Consider the following 17,765-nt stretch of genomic DNA (forward strand, 5'->3'; position numbering starts at 1 on the left):
AGGGGACGTCAGGGGGGCTCACTCTGTGCTGTGTGACGTCAGGGGGGCTCACTCACTCTGTGCTGTGTGTGACACCACGGGACGTCAGAGAGGCTCACTCACTCTGTGCTGCGTGTGACACCAGGGGACATCAGAGGGGCTCACTCACTCTGTGCTGCGTGTGACACCAGGGGACGGCAGAGGGGCCTTACTCACTCTGTGCTGCGTGTGACACCAGGGGACGTCAGGGGGGCTCACTCACTCTGTGCTGCGTGTGACACCAGGGGACGTCAGGGGGGCTCACTCACTCTGTGCTGCGTGTGACACCAGGGGACGTCAGAGGGGCTCACTCTGTGCTGCGTGTGACGTCAGGGGGGCTCACTCACTCTGTGCTGCATGTGACACCAGGGGACGTCAGAGGGGCTCACTCACTCTGTGCTGCGTGTTACACCAGGGGACGTCAGAAGGGCTTACTCACTCTGCTGCGTGTGACACCAGGGGACGTCAGAGGGGCTCACTCACTTTGTGCTGCGTGTGACACCAGGGGACGTCAGAGGGGCTCACTCACTCTGTGCTGTGTGTGACGTTAGAGGGGCTCACTCACTCTGTGCTGTGTGTGACGTTAGAGGGGCTCACTCACTCTGTGCTGTGTGTGACACCAGGGGACGTCAGAGGGGTTCACTCACTCTGTGCTGCGTGTGATACCAGGGGAAGTCAGAAGTGCTTACTCACTCTGCTGCGTGTGACACCAGGGGACGTCAGGGGGGCTCACTCACTCTGTGCTGCGTGTGACACCAGGGGACGTCAGAGGGGCTCACTCTGTGCTGTGTGTGACACCAGGGGATGTCAGAGGGGCTTACTCACTCTGAGCTGTGTGTGACGTTAGAGGGGCTCACTCACTCTGTGCTGTGTGTGACGTTAGGGGGGCTCACTCACTCTGTGCTGCGTGTGACACCAGGGCATGTCAAAGGGGCTCACTCTATGCTGTGTGTGACACCAGGGGACGTCAGAGGGGCTCACTCACTCTGTGCTGCGTGTGACACTAGGGGACGTCAGGGGGGCTCACTCTATGCTGTGTGTGACACCAGGGGACGTCAGGGGGGCTCACTCACTCTGTGCTGCGTGTGACACTAGGGGACGTCAGGGGGGCTCACTCACTCTGTGCTATGTGTGACTGTGACACCAGGGGACGTCAGAGGGACTCACTCACTCTGTGCTGTGTGTGACACCACGGGACGTCAGAGGGGCTCACTCACTCTGCTGCATGTGACACCAGGGGATGTCAGAGGGGCTCACTCTGTGCTGCGTGTGACACCAGGGGACATCAGAGGGGCTCACTCACTCTGTGCTGCGTGTGACACCAGGGAACGTCAGGGGAGCTCACTCACTCTGTGCTGTGTGATGTCAGGGGGGCTCACTCACTCTGTGCTGCGTGTGACACCAGGGGACGTCAGGGGGGCTCACTCACTCTGTGCTGCGTGTGACACCAGGGGACAAATGAAGAGAAAGATCCGCACCACCTTCAGAAAAGCTTAGTCTGTTTTATTGGAAAAAAACATACAAATTTAAAAAGAACTTTAAGGCAGGACAGTCCACTGTTTCGGGCTCCTGCCCATCTTCATGCTGCCTAGAACTAGGCAGCATGAAGATGGGCAGGAGCCCGAAACAGTGGACTGTCCTGCCTTAAAGTTCTTTTTAAATTTGTATGTTTTTTTCCAATAAAACAGACTAAGCTTTTCTGAAGGTGGTGCGGATCTTTCTCTTCATTTGCCACAGTTTGAGTCCCATGGTGTCCGGGACTATTAGATCTGACCATCTGAAATTGATGGAAGCCAAGCAAGTGCGACTCCACACTCAAAATTACTGTGACACCAGGGGACGTCAGGGGGGCTCACTCTGTGCTGCGTGTGACACCAGGGGATGTCAGGGGGGCTCACTCTGTGCTGTGACATCAGGGGGGCTCACTCACTCTGTGCTGTGTGTGACACCAGGGGAAGTCAGGGGGGCTCACTCGCTCTGTGCTGTGTGGGACGTCAGGGGGGCTCACTAATTCTGTACTCTGTGTGACACCTGGGGACATCAGGGGGGCTTACTCTGCTGTGTGTGTGGGAACTGGGGATGTCGGGGTGTTCACTCTGTGCTGTGTGTGACACCAGGGGACGTCAGGGCGGCTCACTCACTCTGTGCTGTGTGTGACTCCAGGGGACGTCAGGGTGCTCACTCTGTACTGCATGTGACATCAGCCATACTTGTGTAGTTTTTGATGAGTGTTACACTAGGGAGCGTACCCTGTATTTCTTGCATTGTCTATTCTAAAAGTGGCTATTAAAGGGAACCTATACTGAGAAAGATATGGGTTTTTCCTTTTAAAATAATACCAGTTGCCTGACTCTCCTGCTGATCCTGTGTCTCTAATACTTTTAGGGCCGGTTCACATTGAGCTTACGTTCCGATCCGATGAGTGGAACGCAGCAGCGGAAGCAATGCTTTCCCTACGGTAAAGTTCACATTGCTGCGTTGCGCTCCCTTCCACTCCCTGCGTTCCGCTAACTGGAGCGGACGTTCCCGACATGCACGATCCTTCCGCCTGACGGAGTGGAACGCAGCGCAGGAGCGGATGCGCTGGGTTCATAAGCTCAATGTGAACCGGCCCTTAGCCACAGCCCCTCAACAAGCATACAGATCAGGTGCTCTGACTGAAGTCAGACTGGATTAGCTGCATGCTTGTTTCAGGTGTGTGATTCAACCACTACTGCAGACAAAGAGATCAGCAGGACTGCCAGGCAACTGGTATTGTTTAACAGGAAACATCCATATCCCGCTCAGTTAAGGTTTCCTTTAATGATACAATTCTCCGGACAATCTACCATCCGATTTGATTGTAATATGGATTGGAAATGATCGTTTGGGACCACTAACAGAAGGTAAGCCATTATGCAATTTGATCAGACTGATGGAAGGAATTGTTTCCTGTCTGTATTACCATAAAATTGGACAACCAATTGTTGGGAGAATTGTATTGCCACCTTTAAGCTGACCAAGAGAGTACAATATACGCTATCTTTGATGGACTGTCTCTGCTGTATGCAACTCCAGGGATTGTTAGAGGGGTCACCCTGTCCTTTCCAGACTCATTCTGCAGAGACACGTGTGAAGTCAGCGGGGCTCTCCCTTCCCTCTGCAATATCTGCTATGTGTAACCGGAGGAACATTACGTGGAGGTTACCCTGGGATGTGTCTGCTTGTATGTGACACCAGGGATTGTCAATAGAGCTCACCCTGTCCTCAGTGGACTTTTTCTGCTATGCATGACACTAGAAAATGTCACAGGGGCTTATCCTTCCCCCTGCTGGATTGCATGTGTGATACCAGAGAATGTCAGTAGGGATCAATCAGTCAGGACTCTCTCTGTTGTATGTGTCGTCAGGTGGGTCATACTGTGCTTGTTGGGCTCTTCCTGGTCAGGGAGGCCAGTTCATACCAGGTCCTCTCGTGCACTGTTTTCTGGGTTTTGAATTGCAGCAGATCAACAAACTATTGGGCTGGGTTTATAATAAATGTGCATTAGCAAATCCATTGCTGCACCAATCCCATGCTGCCTTCATTGGACTGGCAATACATCCACTGTGTGCTAAATATGTATGCAGCAGTGTCCTGCATTAATCTCCCTGGCCGTGCATTTCAGTCTGGATTTATGGGTCTAAAAGTGACACATTTTTTTCAAGACTTTTAGGCCTTCAATTCTTAAGTCTTAACTCACCAAAATACATTAGGATAAAGGCCTGGTAGACATTCTGCATATAAATAAAAGACGGGAACACAACATTTTTTATATAATTAAATGGATGAATAAGTAAAAGAAATAGTGCAACTGTACAAATAAGGCACCAGACTATACAGTATGTAAATATATACCTAATACACCTCCCGTGTGTGGTATATTTTAAAACGGGAACCAAATGGCTATATTGTTAACATGTGCTTTCAAATGAGCTTATCTGCCATGGCAGTAAGGTGACATGGGGAGAGATCAAATTACAATTTGTGATTAGAGACAAATGAGGAATTAGACAGGCTAAACTCTACATATACATACAGGCTGCATTTCTCTATGTTTACCTTCTGTATGATCCAGATGAGGGATCAGGCATGCTAAACTCTCTACATGCATTCAGGCTGCATTTCTCTATGTTTACCTTCTGTATGATCCAGATGAGGGATCAGGCTTGCTAAACTCTCTACATGCATTCAGGCTGCATTTCTCTATGTTTACCTTCTGCCCTGTGCAGCAGATCGAGGGGTCCAGATGGGGGGATCAGATAGGCTAAATCAGGCATGGGCAATCTCGGCCCTCCAGCTGTTATGAAACTACAAGTCCCACAATGCATTTGCCTTTATGAGTCATGACTGTGGCTGTCAGACTCCTGCAATGTATTGTGGGACTTGTAGCTCCTTAACAGCTGGAGGGCCGAGTTTGCCCATGCCTGGGCTAAACTCTCTACATACATACAGGGTGCATTTGTCTATGTTCTTCTTCTGCCCTGTGCAAAAGTTTAGGTCCACTTCAAAATTTTTGTGCCGCTCCATGATGCCACGATGTACGCGTATGACGCTTCGCTGCTGATTGGCCACCCGGATATCGGAAGAAGAGTGGAGGTGAAGGGGATCCCAGTGGCTGGGGAGAGAAGCCTGGAGTCCCGCTAGCCAGCGGTGACCCAGGCAACAGGCAGGAGCGGCAGTTTTAGCTAGCCAGAGCTGAGCTCGAGCTTCCCACTTTCAGCTCTTGATACCTAGCCCACTCAGCTTTTTTTTTATAAACAAACAAACATCTGGGGTGCGATCAGACCCCACCAACAGAGAGCTCTATTGGTGGGGGGAATCACTTGTGTGCTGAGTTGTGCGGCCCTGCAGCGAGGCCTTAAAGCTGCAGTGGCCTATTTGTTGAAAAATGGCCTGGTCTTTAGGGGGGTTTAACACTGTGGTCCTCAAGTAGTTAATGACTGGTACACACAATACAATTTTCCGTCAGATTGACTGTCAAATTGGTTATTTCCGACAGGTACGTTTTCATTTCCGTTTTCCTGATCGATTTTGTATAGAAGTGATCGGAGTAAGTGATCCTGGCACTTTGATTGGCCCAATAGACTGCCTATTAAGTGACACAACACACAACTGATGCTCAGTGCAGGTGAAGGAAATGTATGTTTCCCTATGTATCAGTGTACATCTATGCATTTTACAGTGCTGCTGCATACGTTTGTACCCAATGTATACAAAAGTGCATTAAACTGCGTGCATTAAAGCACATACAGTATGCTTTCAGTGTAAGGCCTAGGACTCAGTAGCAGAGCTCTTCTAAGCGCTTGTGATTTGTAATGTTAGGTACACACCATACAATTTTTCTCCAACATGTTCAATCTGAATTTTTATTTTTTTTTCCGATCAATTTCCATAGAAGTGAACAGAAATTGATTAAAAAATCGATCGAAATTCAGATTGGACATGTTGGAGAAAATTGATCTGGCAGGTAAATCTGCCAGAAAGTTGTATGGTGTGTACCTAGCATAAAGCTCTTGCTAATGTAATGCTATGGGGGATTTAAAAAAAAAATCAAGTGGGATCACACCCATAGCTCTTCATCAGCAAGAGCTTTTCAATTCACAAGCACTCAGTGGGTCCCAGGCCTAATCCTAGCCTTAGGCCACAGGTGTCAAATACAAGCACCACAGGCCAAACGTGTGTATATATACTGTATATAATTGGATGCGCTGTACAGGAATTGTGAGCGCAATCGCACTAGGAATCGCTGCACACAGCGCTGCAGTGATTTTAAAGCAATTCAGCGATTCCTAGTGGGTTCCCGGCCTGAGACTAGGTTTTAAATTTTGGTCCCTTACATGACTGAGTTTGACACCCCTGCCTGTGTGTTCTTTATCATGCAGATTCCATGCCTTTTTTAATGGTGATGCATGTATAGTGTGCTTAAAATGCAAGCTAGCTTTAGGCTAAGTTTACACTGAAAATACAGGATCTTCTCAAAAAATTAGCATATTGTGATAAAGTTCATTATTTTCTGTAATGTACTGATAAACATTAGACTTTCATATATTTTAGATTCAAATACACACAACTGAAGTAGTTCAAGCCTTTTATTGTTTTAATATTGATGATTATGGCATACAGCTCATGAAAACCCAAAATTCCTATCTCAAAAAATTAGCATATTTCATCCGACCAATAAAAGAAAAGTGTTTTTAAAACAAAAAAAGTCAACCTTCAAATAATTATGTTCAGTTATGCACTCAATACTTGGTCGGGAATACTTTTGCAGAAATGACTGCTTCAATGCGGCGTGGCATGGAGGCAATCAGCCTGTGGCACTGCTCAGGTGTTATGGAGGCCCAGGATGCTTCAATAGCGGCCTTAAGCTCATCCAGAGTGTTGGGTCTTGCGTCTCTCAACTTTCTCTTCACAATATCCCACAGATTCTCTCTATGGGGTTCAGGTCAGGAGAGTTGGCAGGCCAATGGAGCACAGTAATACCATGGTCAGTAAACCATTTACCAGTGGTTTTGGCACTGTGAGCAGGACGCAGGTCGTGCTGAAAAATGAAATCTTCATCTCCATAAAGCTTTTCAGCAGATGGAAGCATTAAGTGCTCCAAAATCTCCTGATAGCTAGCTGCGTTGACCCTACCCTTGATAAAACACCGTGGACCAACACCAGCAGCTGACATGGCACCCCAGACTATCACTGACTGTGGGTACTTGACACTGGACTTCAGGCATTTTGGCATTTCCCTCTCCCCAGTCTTCCTCCAGACTCTGGCACCTTGATTTCCGAATGACATGTAAAAGTTGCTTTTATCCGAAAAAAGTACTTTGAACCACTGAGCAACAGACCAGTGCTGCTTCTCTGTAGCCCAGGTCAGGCACTTCTGCCGCTGTTTCTGGTTCAAAAGTGGGTTCATGCTTCCATCTGCTGAAAAGCTTTATGGAGATGAAGATTTCATTTTTCAGCACGACCTGGCACCTGCTCACAGTGCCAAAACCACTGGTAAATGGTTTACTGACCATGGTATTACTGTGCTCAATTGGCCTGCCAACTCTCCTGACCTGAACCCCATAGAGAATCTGTGGGATATTGTAAGGAGAAAGTTGAGAGACGCAAGACCCAACACTCTGGATGATCTTAAGGCCGCTATCGAAGCATCCTGGGCCTCCATAACACCTGAGCAGTGCCACAGGCTGATTGCCTCCATGCCACGCCACATTGAAGCAGTCATTTCTGCAAAAGGATTCCCGACCAAGTATTGAGTGCAAAACTGAACATAATTATTTGAAGGTTGACTTTTTTTGTTTTAAAAACACTTTTCTTTTATTGGTCGGATGAAATATGCTAATTTTTTGAGATAGGAAATTTGGGTTTTCATGAGCTGTATGCCAAAATTATCAATATTAAAACAATAAAAGGCTTGAACTACTTCAGTTGTGTGTATTTGAATCTAAAATATATGAAAGTCTAATGTTTATCAGTACATTACAGAAAATAATGAACTTTATAACAATATGCTAATTTTTTGAGAAGATCCTGTACTTACACTTTGACACAACCTTTGTCATGCACTTTTGTATCCTTAGGCCCCTTTCCAGGAGCAGTGGATGGGCAGTGAAAAGCCTCTCAAACTCTCACAACTGCTTGCTGCTGCCTGGCAACTGGTTGCTGCTTCCTGGTTATTGCTCACTGCTGCCTGGTAACTGCCTGTGGAAATTAGCCCTCCAAGGACCAAAACAATGCATGCAGCAGTGTGTTGTGATAAAACTTTTAGAAAATCTGTAAACTGAACCATAGAGAAACATGGAAATCTCCTTTGCTTCCCCTGTGCATAATTCGTGCATTGCATAAAAGCACTTTGAAATGAGATGCAAATTATTCTCAGTTAATTCAGGATTATGTAACATCTGCATGCAGATTTATGCAGCCTAAAATTGGACCTGGAGGTACCAAATTCCACCTTGGCAGGATTTGATTGGTGCATTTGCAAACTGCATAAATTTGCATGTATTTACATAATTCTGCTTGAGCTAAGAATCATTTGCATCTCATTGACCATCCCTTATTGCAGTGCGTTTAGGGATGGTTCACACTGGGGAGCTTTTCAGCGCTTTGCTGATTGCCAGAGATCATCAAAGCGCTGTGGTTCTATCCCTATGGGATCATTCTAACTGCAGCGTTTGCCATTTGTATAAATGGCAAACCTGCTGCATGCAGCATTTTGCTGGCGATCGCTGTGTGATTATTATTCTCTTGAATGGGAATCGCAAATTGCGGCAACATTTCTTGCTGCAAAATCACGATTTGCATTTTGTGCTCCAAGTATGAACCAGCTTTCACTGTAAACCAGCATCTAGAATGGACCTATGCTTTCCTATTGGCCTGTTTACAAAGTCTGTTTTCATGAGATATTGGTATGTTATTTGGGATAGTGCAATGGACATTCCTGGCCTTAATGAGAGCCATGGACAGTGGACACGTTGCCTTGTATTTCTTAGGGCTGAGACCCACTAGGGAGTTTTTTGGCAGCGTTTTGGAATCGCCAGCGATTCCCCAAAACACTTGGCCAATGAAAGTGAGTGGTGGGAAACCCACTAGTGCGATTGTGATTAGGGGTAATCGCAGTCGCAGGACATGCGGCATTTTGTGTGTGTTTGCGCTCAATGTTGTGTATAGTAGTGCTGAAAAATTGCTTTGAGAAAGTGATTTTGCAGTGATTTGGTGGCCCAGAGTTTGAACATTTTAAATAAAGATATTTATACATACTGGGTGTCTATATCTCCGGCTTCCGTCCGTAACCCCGCCCCCTAGCACAAGAGGTCATAGGTGCTTCCCTGATTGGTCTTAGAGAAGTACTTATGACTCTTTACTTTGGGGGCGGGGCTTCGGGCGGAAGCCAAACACCTGGTAAGTATAATACAGTTTATTGAATTAAAAAAAAAATTCAGCTAGTTCCCAATGCTTCCAAGCATTGGGAATTGCGAGTGCAATCGCTGCGACGATTTTAAAGCACTGCAGTGATTCCTAGTGGGTTCCAGGCCTCAGACCTCTTTACCAAGGGGGGCTGAACTGCTAGTTTGTCAGCAACCTAAGGAAAGTATATTTATAGGCATCCCCTATAAAAAAAAAAAAATAAAAAAAAAAAAATTGTAAATATATGGAGTTTTATTTATTTCTACTATCCTTCTCTATTACACAGCCTCACCGTGGGGCAGGGGTTTACACAGGAAGTATCATGACGCACTTACTAATCGGAACCTCCGGCGCGATGGAGGTATGTGTTTAGCCTGCCGCCGCCCGCCCGCTGCCAATAATGATTGCAAGAGGGGAGCCCTGAGGTGAGGGATTGGGGGTGGGGGAGTGTCCCCCCCTCCCCGCCGATGTACCGCCACACTCTCCTTTTATGTTGCGACCCCTCCTGCCCCCCCAAAAAGGCCCGGGGGGGGGGGGCACTGAATTTTTTTTTTTTTTTTTTTTTGCAGGAAGGGCCCAGGGATTTCTAGTTACATCCCTGCACAGCCTGAATAGGAATTCCACAAAAACAGGAATAGGAACCAGAACTGTGGAAACAGCTGGGGTCCTCCTACCTAGAATGTGGACATTTCCCCACAAGCAGTTAGTATAGTAATCATCTGACTTATTGCAGCACATATAACACAGCAAACCTAAAGGCCTTTACAGCTGAGAGGTGAGTCACTGCCCTGTGTGACATTGTTCAGTGACTGACATCCCTACCGCCGTTTTCTGTTTGTGTCAGACATCAAGTCTGTAACAACTGTTTACTATCTGAAATGTATGAAAATGCCTAAAGCTAGAAGCCTGAAGTGTGACTGTTCTTTCCTTCCGCATATGTTATCCAGCTCCACACTGCAAGGTGTCCATGCTTCTGAGCCTACAGCATACATGTCAAACTCCGGCCCGTGGGCTAAATCTGGCCCTCAGAGCTATCAGATTTGGCTCTCAGGTGATTTCCCCACTTTTTGCATTATGTTTGGCCCTCTTAGGACCACCAGAGAAGCTATATTTGAGGGTAAGCCCTAAATCAACAGGGAAGCCATAAAGGCAGGGATAAAGTAATAGTAGGTACCAGGAAACTGTATAGGAGAGGGGGCACTAGACCCCCAGGGAACTGTGTAAGGGAAGAAGGGGGCCACTAGAAACCAGGAAACTGTATAGGGGAGGGAGGACCACTAAACATCAGGGAATTGTATAGGGTAAGGAGGGAGAACCACTAAACACTGGGAAACTGTATAAGGGGGGGGGGAGGGGGGGTTGGCACTAAACATCAGGGAATTGTAAAGGGAAGGGAGGGAGAACCACTAAACACCAGGGAACTGTATAGATGAGAGAGGAGGGCCACTAGACACCAGGGAATCATATAGGGGAAGGAGGGCGGCACTAGAAACTAGGGAACTGTATAAGGGATGGAGGGATGCTATTAGACACCAGGGAATTTTTAGGGAGAGAGGTGGTCACTAGACATTGAGGTTGGCCCGCGACTTGGTTCCAAAGGTACATTTTGTCCCACTTTGTATTTGAGTTTGACACCCCTCGCCTAGAGGAAAGGTGAAATTACCCCACCTGTCTGCAAGGTTGAAGTGCCATGGCTCTGGTCATTAGCACCACAGAGCAGAATCTGTAGATGGAAGAGATGAGTTGTCGTCATCCATTGCATATTAAGCTTTTTTTTATTAAATAATTTAAAGTGTACTAAAGGCAACATGTGACATGATGAGGTAAACGTGTATGTAGGGTAGCACGGTGGCATAGTGTTTAGCACTCTTGCCTTGCAGCGCTGGGTCCCCGGTTCGAATCCCAGCCAGGTCAACATCTGTATATCTCCCCGTGTCTGCGTGGGTTTTCTCTGGGTACTCCGGTTCCCTCCCACATACCAAAAACATACAGATAAGCTAATTGGTTTCCATCTAAATTGGCCATAGACTACGGTACATACACTACATGATACATACACAGACCTATGACATAGGGATTAGATTGTGAGCCCCTCTGAGGGACTGTTAGGTTACAATATACTCTGTACAGTGCTGCGGAAAATGTTGGCGCTATATAAATAATAATAATATTGTACAGTGCAAAACATTAAGCACCTGACTTACTTTTTTTCCTGCCTGAAAGGGTTAATTTTCAGACATGCAAGTGACAGCTTCTCTCTTGTTGGTACCTTGCTGGGAATAGAGTAAACCTCACTGATAAGCAAATTACAGCCATTAAAGTTTTCCTGGCAGTAATTACTCTATCCTGTAATATGTAAAAAGTCAGTCTATCCTATGTAACGTGTCAGCTGTCACTGTATTCTTTTGTAACACTTCAGCAATCACTCCGCCCTACTGTATCATGTCAGTGGTCTCTCTGCCCCTTGTAACATATCAGTAGTTACCCTGTCTTCCAACACGTAAGCAGTCAGTCTATTCTGTGTAACAGGTCAGCTGTCACTGTATCCTCTTGTAGCACTTCAGCAATCACTCCGCCCTTCTGTATCATGTCAGCAGACACTGGGAAGGGAGAGAGAAAATCTCTCCAGTGAGACTAGTCTGCACTAAAACCTAACATAGGTTCTACATTTCTCCACAGTTATCAGTGCTGAAACGGTAAGAGTTGGCTGGAGTTACAATTCAATCTTTTATGAGTGATTGAGAAGCGTAAATTGGAAGATTTGTAGGCTGCTAGTCTGATGGGTGAGACTGGTGCTTGGCCATAATGGGCAGTATTAAGAAGGACAGTTTAGACACTTCACGGTACTCTTGCTTTTTTTTTTATTAAAAGGTAACCGAGTGGAGAATAGGATCTGCCACAACTGGAAACAATAACGAATGTGCTTTCTGAGGAAGTGTTGTTTGAGGTACAGAATGTTCTGGCTTGAATCCAGTTAAGAAATTAAATTAAAAGTCGTCGTCGTCAAGACATTTGGAGCAGAGTCTGGAATCTCAGAGTAAGCCACAATGCCCCACCTGTATAAAGTTTATATTTCAATGAATGGAGGATGGAGTGTAACACGTTTGTATGACACAAGTGAAAGGGATATGCCCAGTGGGCTCTCCTGCCTCCTGATCCCAATCAGTGGAACACATGAGCGCATTGTTATTATCATCCTCCTCTAAATAGTGAACTCTGAAATCTGTTTTAATGAAGTCATTAAAGTGGACCTGAACTCTTGCACAGGACAGGAAGAAAAACAGAAATGCACCCTGTAGGTATTTAAAGAGTTTAGCCTGTCTAATTCCCCTTTATGACTAATCACAAGTTTAATTTGATCTATCAGCTGTGTCAGCTCAGGAATCTAGGCAGTCCTCAGCAGAGCAGCTCATTTGTAAACACAGGATGTTACCCTATGTCTGCTTCCATAAAAGCAGGAAGTAAGCACACTGCAGATTTTTTTTGCAGGATTTGTATCAGCTGTAACAAATGTTTTTCTTTAAAGTTTATTAGGCCATTTTTATCTTTTAGAGCAGAGAGGACGTTCTGAGTTCAGGTCCGCTGAAGAATCCCACTATGTGCTACATCTACAATAACAGGAACACACAATACAAAATTAGTTTCCAAAACCTTTTTGTCTGTGCTTTGGCTTTGTTTAGGTGCTGCCACAGAGCTCAATGCAATTTTGTGTCTTGGTGATGTTGGGTGTTTGCTTTTGGATGCCACTGCTGGGTTATTATGTAGCCATAGACCATACATGTCAAACACCAGCCCGCAGGCCAAATCTGGCCCTCAGAGCTACTCAATTTGGCCCTCAAGTGGTTTCCCCACTTTGCGTTATGTTTGGCCCACTCCAGACCACCAGGAGAGCTATATTGGAGGTGAGGTAGGGGTAAAGCCCTAAACACTAGGGAACTGTATAGGGGAGGGGGGGTCACTAGACACCATGGAACTGCATAGGGGAGGGAGGACCACTTGTATATGAGGTTCCCAGTTCATTCACTGTACACAGCAGCCAAATCCAGTGCCTGACAAACGTAGAGTAGATGTCTGTGCAACAGTGGAGAGAGGTACAAGCAGTGGGGGTCCACAGCCGTTTCGCGCCATAAGGGCGTGGCGCTTCATCAGGACAAAGTCCTGTCCTGACAAAGCGCCACGCCCCTGCGGCACGAAACGGCTGTTGACCCCCACTGCTTGTACCTCCCTCCACTGTTTATGGTACTAAAGCCTGTAACTTTTTATGAGGTGGTGAATAAAATTAAACTCAAGTTGGATGTGCGCCTCTGCCTTTGCCTCTCTACTGAACATATTCCCCTGACAAGGAATAAGATGGAAGCTGAGTTTTGGCTAAGATTAGCGGTTAGGCTTATGCATTATTTTAGCATGGTTAGTGTTAGGGCATGTAATAGTTGGAGGCTATGTTTTTAAGTGGTTTTGAATCCACATTTTCTATTGTAATACAATCATTCTTCAAGGACACCCAAGGCGAAAACAAACTAATGAAACAATTGTATCTATCTTCTCCTAAAATGACTTTAACAACTCATCCTCCAGGATGGCTAAAACATGAGAGGAAGCCTGCTCCACCCCAAAGGAAACACCCCCACAATTATTCAATTAGACAGACCATATAGGTCCTCCTCTGCCATAGTCCCTCAGTTTTAGTGTGTTTCCTACACCTGAAGGACACCCTCTGAGGCAGTATAGTACCTGTCTCCTACGTTTTCTTTTCAGGCCTCCTTCCCCCTCCAGCGGACAGAACTGCGTGTTGAGCTCTTCTCGCTTGTGGTGTAGCAGAGAGAGCTCGTGCGTCCATGGGTGGCGGCGGCACGGATGGAGGTCTGATGCTGGCCGTGTCTGCGGGCAGAGTGAGACTCCTTAGGCGAACGCGCGAGATGTCGCGAGACTTTAACTGTGCACGGAGGGAGGAGGCAGCGTGATGACGCACGGCTGATTCCGCATAAGGCGGAAGTTATTCAGCGTTCCCGGCGCCATTACATGCCGGTCAGTGCTTGCAGAGGAAGGCATGAAGCAGTCAGACGCCTTACCCTCTGAGCCCAGCGGACCTCCGGACGCTACCACAGAAGCGGCAGGACAGACTTCCTCTTCAATACCTGAGGACCCTGGCCAACCTCAGAAGTCTGTTGACAAGTCCAGGCGCTGCAAATATTGTAATATAAAAATGCCAAAATCTTGGACTAAATCACAGTGTGAAAAATGTATAAAGTCTTCATCTACCCCTAAACCTCCAGACCCTTCGGTAGTTATGATGAACTTTATGGAATCCATGCGCAAGGAATTTTCCTCTACATTTAAGACATTTAGATCAGTCATGTCTTCTCCGGCTCAGTGGGTGGTACCTCAATTAACCCCACCCTTGGTTCCGTCAGGTGTTCAGCCCTCGCCCTCTCCCGCTCCTCCTCTAGACATTCCGGCTAATCTGGGGGGGGGGAACCCATCGGTCCCCAACCCTCAGGATTATGCGGTTTCTTCTTCCGCTGACTCCTTAGAGGAGGGGAAGAGAGGAGTGGGCCTGATTCTGACCCAGAAGACGTTCCAAAAAAATTATCCAAATATCTTTTTAACGCTGAGGAAACGTCAGAGTTACTTAAAGCAGTTTATGAGGCGGAACAACTGGCAGAGCCAGTAGCCTCCTCATCTGCAAGAGATGATATATATTCTGGGTTGGAGAGTTCAGAAGGTAGAACCTTTCCGGTCCATCCAGCTATTCAAAAAATTATATTATCGCAGTGGGAGGACCCGGAAAAAAAGGCTGTATATTCCCAGGTCTTTTAAACGCAGATTTCCCTTTAAAGAGGAAGATATCGCCTTATGGGAGAAATGTCCCAGACTGGATGCTGCTTTATCGCAGTATTCTAAGAATACCGATTTGTCTTTTGAGGACGCAGGGGTCCTGAAAAACCCTATGGACAAAAAAGCTGAAAATGTATTAAAAAGGGCATGGGAATCTATTTTCTTCTCTTTTAAGCCGACAATCTCAGCTATTTGTCTATCCCGCAACTTAAATAAGTGGCTAGCAGGGCTTAATAAACATTTAGTGGATGGTACACCTCATGCTACTATCCTAGAATCCTTTCCGGTGATCGCACGATCGGTGGCGTTCCTAGCGGACGCTGCTACTGAATCCCTAAAATCAGCAGCCAGAGCTCTAGCATTAATCAATACAGCTAGACGGGCCCTATGGCTAAATATATGGGAAGGTGACATAGTCTCTAAACAAAAACTTTGTGCAATGAAGTTTGAGGGAGATCTATTATTTGGCAAAGGATTGGAAGATATCCCGGAGAGATCGTCTGGTAAAGGCAAAAAGTTTCAAGAGAAAGAAACAGCCTTTTCGTAAAAACTTTCAAGGCAAAGGACAGTTTAACCAGAAGGAGGCGAAATCGCAGCCCCAGAAAAAGAGATGGTCATATAACTCCTCAAAATCAAAAACTCCCTTTCTCTTTAACAAACCAGCCACCTCAAATCCAAGAGAAAATAAGTGACAGGGAACAGGTCGGGGGGAGACTCCTATCATTCAGCCACGTGTGGACAAATATTACCACAAACGAGTTTATTTTGGACCTGCTGAAAACAGGTTACAAAATCGAATTCTCCTCCCGTCCTCCCCAAAACTTTGTCCTTACGGGTCTATCCAAGGACCGGGAAAAAGCATCTGCTCTGCTAGACTCAATAAGTACACTCCTGCAGCAGAATGTGATTACCCGGGTTCCGGCTACCCAATACAGAAGGGGTTTTTACTCCAGAATTTTCATGATACGCAAACCTTCCGGCAAATACAGAATGATTTTAAATCTCAAACAATTGAATCCGTTTATTCAGGAAAAGAAGTTCCGAATGGAGAACATCTTTTCAATAAGGAATCTGATCCCAAAAGAAGCCTTTATGGCGACTTTAGATATCCAGGATGCATATCTACATGTACCGATACACCCGGCATATCAACGCTACCTGAGATTTGCGGTAAGAGTGGGGGATACAATCCACCACTACCAGTACCGAGCCCTTCCCTTTGGGATCTCTTCGGCTCCTCGCATATTTACGAAAATTATGGCAGAAATAACATATTTTTTGCATCTGCAGAAGATCCAAATAATTCCATATTTGGACGATCTGCTAATGATAGCAGACTCCACGCAGACTCTTTTAAGCCATATAGATCTAACAATCCATTATCTCTCCCAGCTGGGTTGGCTTGTGAATTACGACAAGTCAATGTTGATCCCAACCCAGAAAGTGAAGTTTCTGGGGTTTTGGGTGGATTCAATAAACGAAATTTTTCTGTTACCGGAAGACAAGCAATTAAGCCTGATTCTCAGAGTACGGGACTTCAGAGCACAGCCAAGAGTATCCCTGATGGAGACTCTTTCTTTGTTAGGCTTGATGACTTCAACGATCCCGGGGGTAGTCTGGGCACAATTTCATTCCCGCATTCTTCAGGAATGGTTCCTAACAGTTTGGGACAAATCCAGGGAGAGTCTGGATCAGTCCTATTCGCTTCCACCCTGTGTGATCTCATCCCTCCTTTGGTGGGAGGAGGTCACGAACCTCAATCGGGGTCGCTTATGGAATCCGCCAGTTCAGAAGAGGATATATACGGACGCCAGTCTAGATGGCTGGGGAGCCCATCTAGAGCATGTCCAAGCTCAGGGACAATGGACTCCAGATATTCAAGTCAAATCTTCCAACTTCAGGGAGCTCCTGGCAGTAAAATTGGCGCTGCTCAGATTTCTCCCGACCATACAAAATTGCCATGTAACCGTGTTATCAGACAATATGGTAACCGTATCTTACATTCAAAAGCAAGGAGGGACGAGGTCAAAAGATCTAAGGGATTTAGCGCTACAAATTTTACAGATAGCAGAAATAAATCTGCAAACGATCTTGGCGGTGCATATAAAGGGCTCTCTAAATATTTTAGCAGATCGACTAAGCAGAGAGCCATGCACGGAAGCGGAATGGTCTCTCAACAAACAGGTATTCGACCTGATAGTAACTCAGTGGGGACAGCCGACAGTGGATCTGTTCGCGTCACCACAGAACGCAAAAGTCAAAACGTTCTTTTCACTTCATCCCTCGTCCAACCTTGCACACCTGGATGCTCTAGCGGTACCATGGCCGAAGGACCTTCTATATGCATTTCCTCCCTTCAACTTGATAGCGAAAGCCCTGTGGAAAATAGAGCGGGAGTCAGCTCTAGTAATTTTTGTGGCCCCCCACTGGCCGAGGAGAGTATGGTTTTCGAAAATACTTCAACTCTCTATACAGGGACCTTTGTTTCTACCTCCCAGGGTGGACCTTTTGTCTCAAGCCGAGACTTTGCACCTGAACCCTCAGAAATTTGCCCTAGCGGCCTGGCTCTTGAAGGGGAATCTCTGAAGTTAAGAGGATTCTCCAAAAGAGTTATTTCTACGTTAGTCAATTGCCGTAAGTTGACGACACATAAAATTTATTGTAAAGTTTGGAGGGTATTTGCTTCTTGGAAGAAAAGAAAAAGCATAAAAGAAACTACAATACCGAGTATCTTGGAATTTTTACAAGATGGTGTTGAACTAGGACTAGCCACTAGCACATTAAGAGTCCAGGTTGCGGCTCTATCCTTTTTTCTTAATTTCAAATTAGCCAAGGAACAGGCAGTTATTGATTTTCTAAAAGCAGTATCCAGATCGAGACCAATCCCGTCATAATTATTTCCTCCCTGGGACTTAAGTTTGGTTTTGAATTATTTAACTGAGTCTCCTTTTGAGCCCCTCAACTCAATTTCAATAAAATGGCTA

At 46.1% G+C, this 17,765-nt stretch overlaps 1 long non-coding RNA gene across 2 annotated transcripts in view; it reads left to right on the forward strand.

Moving 5' to 3' along the window:
* LOC137562910 (uncharacterized) overlaps positions 1–17,765 on the forward strand; it is a 74,743-nt gene that overhangs the window by 2,154 nt on the left and 54,824 nt on the right. For both annotated transcript variants that reach the window (XR_011030211.1, XR_011030210.1), the window contains exon 2: positions 11,818–11,983. This is a non-coding gene — a long non-coding RNA (uncharacterized lncRNA). The remainder of the gene's footprint in view (positions 1–11,817; positions 11,984–17,765) is intronic.

Source organism: Hyperolius riggenbachi, chromosome 3, assembly GCF_040937935.1.
Source record: "Hyperolius riggenbachi isolate aHypRig1 chromosome 3, aHypRig1.pri, whole genome shotgun sequence".
Classification (NCBI taxonomy): Eukaryota; Metazoa; Chordata; class Amphibia; order Anura; family Hyperoliidae; genus Hyperolius; species Hyperolius riggenbachi.